We start from the raw sequence: 5,849 nt of genomic DNA on the forward strand, positions 1-5,849 counted from the left end.
CTCCAAGGCTAGGGACAGCTGGTGGTCCGCCATCCACCGCCGTACTGTGTTAATCGCCCGGGTCGCCAGCGTCGAAGATTCTCTCGGGGTCCGGCCTGGCACCAGCAAGACGATATCATCCGCGAATCCAACTATCTCCGCTCCCGGTGGTAGCTCCAATCCGAGGACTCCGTCGTACATGGCGTTCCAAAGGGTGGGCCCCAAGATGGAGCCCTGTGGAACGCCGGCGGTGACGGGCCTCGAAACATGTCCGGTGTTGGTGGAGTAGTGGAGCACTCGGTCACGAAAATAGCTCCCGATGATGTCCAGCAGCGCCTGGGGAACGCCTTTGGCCTCCAGGGCCCTCCCGATGTTGGTCCATCCTGCCGAGTTGAAGGCGTTTTTGACATCAAGTGCAACCACCATGCAGCACCTGCGGTCGCGTTGGTTGGTGCGCTTAAACGCCATCGCTCGTTGTCCCGCCTTCACCACCTCCTGGATCGCCTCCACCGTCGATCTCCCCTTACGGAAACCGTACTGGCGGGGAGAGAGGCGAGGACCACCTGGCAGTGGGGCCTCCAGGTGATCGTTGAGACGATCCAGGACTATGCGCTCGAACACTTTACCGACAGTGTCGAGCATGCATAGGGGCCGAAAAGATGACGCCTGGCCCGGTGGTTTCCCTGGCTTAGGCAGCAACACCAATCGCTGCGCTTTCCACGCCACCGGGAAGTCTCCGCTGTCCAGCAGCTGCTGGTAAATGCGCCGAAAAGTAGCGGGAGACTCTCGGATTGCCGCCGTGACTGCACCATTGGGGACGCCATCTGGTCCGGGGGCCTTTCGGGGGTTCAGCCTGGCCGCGATCGCTAGGAGTTCCTCGTCGGTGATTGGGCGCAGTGGCGGTTCCTCAACGCCCGGCCCTGGTGACTCCGGCCACTCCATGGGGGGGTGCGTGGGAAATAGCTCGTCGACTATGCCTCCCAGTACCTCGGCGTCGCGTTCCTGGGGCAGGCGGGCGCCCTTCACCCACGCCGTCACTATCCGGTACGCGTCCCCCCAAGGGTTGTCCTCTATACTATCAGCGAGCTCCTCGTTGCAGCGCCTCTTGCTGGCACTGATCGCCTTCCGGAGACGCTTCTTGGTGGCACGGAGGGTCGCCGCGCGCAGCAAACGAAGCGTTGGATCCCGCGTGCGTCGGAGAATCGCCTTGGCTCGCCGGCAGCTCTCGCGTAGCTCGGCGATTTCCTCCGTCCACCAAAAGACGTGAGTGCGGTTCCTGGAGTTCATCCGAGGCATCACCTCATCGCACGCGCGCTGCAGCGTGGAGACGAGGGTGGCCGGATCCTGCGCAACCTCGTTGAAGTTCAGCAAGCGGAGCGCCTCCGTGAACAGCTCGGCTGAAAACACCGACGTGTCCCATCGTCGACTCGGCCTCGGGGGTGGTTGGTCTGCTCTAACCGAACGGCGCGTTGGTGCTGCGGGGATGCCCACGGTGTAGAACAGCGGCTGATGGTCGCTCGCTGTGTAATCCTGCAGGACGACCCAGTCCTCCCCGCCCGCGATGCTCCTGGACGCCAGACTGATATCATTCACCACCGGGGGGGCAACGGCACTCCCCGTGAAGGTCGGTGTCCGTCCGCGGTTCAGCACCCGTAATGATAACAGCTCCGCAAGGGCGATGATTTCGTGTCCCCGGTTGTTGGTGGATTGGCGGCCCCACTCGACCGCGGCCGCGTTGAAATCACCGGCCAGGACCACCCGCTGCCGTCCATGTGCTGCTATCTGCACCGCCTCCATTAGTACTCTGAACCGGGGGAGATCCCAGGATGGTGGGGCGTAACAGCTAATAAAGGTGATGCCGTTCACCTCCACCGCCACCATCCCTTCCGCGACGCTGACCACTCGCTGGATCGGGAATCTCCCCAGTGCGACGACCGCTGTTCTTGTTGCAGGATCAAAGACCCAGTTGCCGTTGTTCGCTGGAACGCGGTGATAGTCGGACAAAAGTGCCACGTCCGCACCACGTTCGCGGGCCAACTGGGTCAGTAGATCCTGGGCCATCGCACTCCGTCTTAAATTCTGCTGCAGTACTACGTTGAATTCTGACGGCGGTTCATGCACTTTTCTGTGCCGGTAGCATGCGGTCCTCCGCACACCAGGCACTTCACTGGATTGCTGCAGCCTGCAGCCTTGTGGCCCTGCCCACCGCACCGACGGCACAGTGCGGAACGGTCTGGACCGGGGCAGGAGCGCGCAATGTGCCCGCGAAGCAGGCAGCGGTGGCAGCGCATCTCTTCAACTGGCCTGGCTGGGGCGAAGTCAACCCAGCAGCTACTGTATCCAAAGACCAGGCGGTTTCCTACCAGCGCGTTGGCAATCCGCCTTGGCAGCCTGACGAACGCCCGCTGATCGCCCTGGTAAAATCGCCGGAGGGTGACACATTCCGCGCTGACCTTCTCGCCGAACTGTTTTGAGATGGCCCTCGCGACATCCTCGCGCTCGGCCAACATGTCTACTCCTTTGAACGTTACCACGGCCGTGTCGAGCCGAAGATGGACCTCGCTGCCCTCTGGTGCTGCTGCTCGTACCCGCTCGAACACCGCCTGGGCGTCCACCTTCCTCTTGAGGGTCATGGTCAGGTTATTGGCTGCAGTGCGCTCTCCGCGCTGGACCTTATCCGCGACATCTTCTAGAGCTCGGACCTTGACGAACACGTCCCGGTAGCTAACCCCCGCTGGCGGGCAGACTGTGATGACGTCCGGTCTTCCTTTGGTCATCGCTGGCCTCGGGGGTCGACAATCGCCCTGCGGGCGTGTGACTGGAACTGCTCCTGCTTGCGGCCTAGTCGTTCCATTTCCCACTACCGTCTCGGCGAACGAACGCCTGTCGCTGGGAATCTCGGTCCTCTTGCCCATGTTGGCCTTGGGATTCTCCTTGTTGACCCGAGACTCCTCTCGCTGCTTATTGTAGATCGGGCGACCTTTCTTGTCTACTGTCCGGAAGCCCTCGTCCTGCTGCTGCTGCTGCCTTTGCTGCTGTTGCTGCCCCCCCTGCCGCTGCGACTGTTGCTGCTTCTGCCCCTGCTGCCGCTGTGACTGCTGCTGTGGCTTCGAATGCTGCTGCTGCTGTGCTCGCGGTGGCAGTGACACTGTCTCTTTGACCTCATTCCTGATGCTGCTGCTCAGTTGTTTGGGCTTTGGTTTTTCTCCCATGGCCTCGCGAACCATTTCCCTAATGTTCTTTCGACCCTCTTCCACCAGTTGGGCCTGCTGGATGGCTTGGGCGGCTTGGGCTTCCAGGAGCCTCTCTACCTTGGCCATTAACTCTGCTACCTGGGCTTGCAGTGCCGCGTTTTGCGCCGTCAGGGCCTTGATGGTTTCGGCCATTGCGGCCATTCCAGCGCTCTGCGTGTTATTCTCCGAGGGGTCTTTCCCTCCCGATGCCTCTTGGAGCTGCGAAACCTGCTGCTCCTGAACCAAAGAATTGGTTGCTGCGGGCGTCGATACCGTCGAGCAGTTTTCCGCTACCGGGGAAGCCACAGGAGTTGCGCTTGACTTCGCCGATGTTTCTAGCTCCTTCTCCACATCTCCGATGAACATTATTAGGTTTTCCTCGAACGGAAGCCTGCTGCTCGAGGAGCGCGCGCGCGGCCGCGGCGTCCGTTGCGGCGGCGGCGTCCGTTCCACCCTTTTCGTCCTAGTTGTTGCGCGTGCAGCTTCCACTTCTGCCGCCTCGGCATTCTCTACCGCCGAGCTGCGGCCCGTGGCTGGGCCAGCTCGCAGTGTCTTTTTCGGTGTCTTGTCAAGCATGGTGATGAGTAGATGGGGGCGGGGGGACTTAGATGGAATGATCGACCCCTACCCCGCTAGACTTCCTACCATTGTCGAAACTCTCTCCGTTGTGACGCTTGCAGTTAGCCAATGCCGGCAGTGTTGATGAGATGCAATCGCTAACCCGCTCACCTAAATCCGGTCGCCTGATGAGATGCAATCGCTAACGCTCACCTATATCCGGTCGCCTGATGATATGCAATAACTAATCTCCTCAATCCGGACGCCTGATGAGATGTAATCTGCAACGCTCAGCCAGGTAAATCCTCTACCCCGCTCGTTCGAATCCGGTCGCCTGGTGAGATGCAATCCGCAACCCCTTTCCACTTGACCGGGCGCTATGGTTTCCCGGGACACTCCTGATGTGGCACCTACAGTTAGGCAATGCCGCTCTCCCGTCGCCTGATGAGCTGCAATCGCCTACCCGCTCGCCTAAATCCGGTCGCCTGATGAGATGCAATCGCTAACCCGCTCTCCTGAATCCGGACGCCTGATGAGATGCAATCTGCAACGCTCGGCCAGATGAATCCGCTACCCCGCTCGTCCGAATCCGGTCGCCTGGTGGGATGCAATCCGCAGCCCCTTTTCCACTTGCCCGGGCGCTATGGTTTCCCAGGACACTCGTCGCCTAAATCCGGTCGCCTGATGAGATGCAATCGCTAACCCGCTCTCCTGAATCCGGACGCCTGATGGGATGCAATCTGCAACGCTCGGCCAGATGAATCCGCTACCCCGCTCGTCCAAATCCGATCGCCTGATCGGCTGCAATCCGCAACTCCTTTTCCACTTGACCGGGCGCTATGGTTTCCCGGGACACTCCTGATGTGGCGCCTACAATTAGGCAATGCCGCTCTCCGGTCGCCTGATGAGATGCAATCGCGAGCCCGCTCACCTAAATCCGGTCGCCTGATGTGATGCAATCGCTAACCCGCTCTCCTGGATCCTGACGCCTGATGAGATGCAATCTGCAACGCTCGGCCGCTTGACTCCCGTCCCGCGTGGTTTCCGCCACTCAACGCTAGGGGCGCTTTTCGGTGGCTGACTCTTAGCGGAGACACCTTCCTGAAACGGTCCAACCGGTTCGCCCGATTCACTCACACACACACATTCGCAGTCGACCGTTGGCTCTTGGCCAGCTGATTTCCTGGCCTGCCTCACGCTTTGCACGGCCCTGGTCACTCGCTCTCTCCCCTTATTCTCTTGTTGCTGAACACTATGGTCTCTCTCCCCTCTTCCCTCCTTCTTCACCCGACAACTATCATTCAAGTGTTGCACACACGCACGCACAATCTACTTTTGGAAGTCTAGACACACTCCTTTCTCTCTCCCCTCTTCCCTCCTTCTTCACCCGACAACTATCATTCAAGTGTTGTACACACGCACTTGTGGGTTCACATAAACGTTCTACTTTTGGCTCAGGGCCAAACCAACCTTTTCGTTCTCTTGTCGCCGAACACTCCTTTCTCTCTCCCCTCTTCCCTCCTTCTTCACCCGACAACTATCATTCAAGCGTTGTACACACGCACGCACAATCTACTTTTGGAAGTCTAGACACGGAAAAGTGTTGCACACACGCACGTGCCCGCTCGCACGCACATTCTACTTCTAGCACACGGCTGAACCAAACCAACCTTTTCGTTCTCTTGTCGCCTCACACTCCTTTCTCTCTCCCCTCTTCCCTCCTTCTTCACCCGACAACTATCATTTAAGTGTTGTACACACGCACGTACAATCTACTTTTGGAAGTCTAGACACTTTTCGTTCTCTTGTCGCCGAACACTCCTTTCTCTCCCCTCTTCCCTCCTTCTTCACCCGACAACTATCATTCAAGTGTTGTACACACGCACTTGTGGGTTCACATAAGCGTTCTACTTTTGGCTCAGGGCCAAACCAACCTTTTCGTTCTCTTGTCGCCTCACACTCCTTTCTCTCTCCCCTCTTCCCTCCTTCTTCACCCGACAACTATCATTCAAGCGTTGTACACACGCACGCACAGTCTACTTTTGGAAGTCTAGACACATTCCTTTCTCTCTCCCCTCT

This window comes from Anopheles coustani, assembly GCF_943734705.1.
Source record: "Anopheles coustani chromosome X unlocalized genomic scaffold, idAnoCousDA_361_x.2 X_unloc_26, whole genome shotgun sequence".
In the NCBI taxonomy this organism is placed as follows: Eukaryota; Metazoa; Arthropoda; class Insecta; order Diptera; family Culicidae; genus Anopheles; species Anopheles coustani.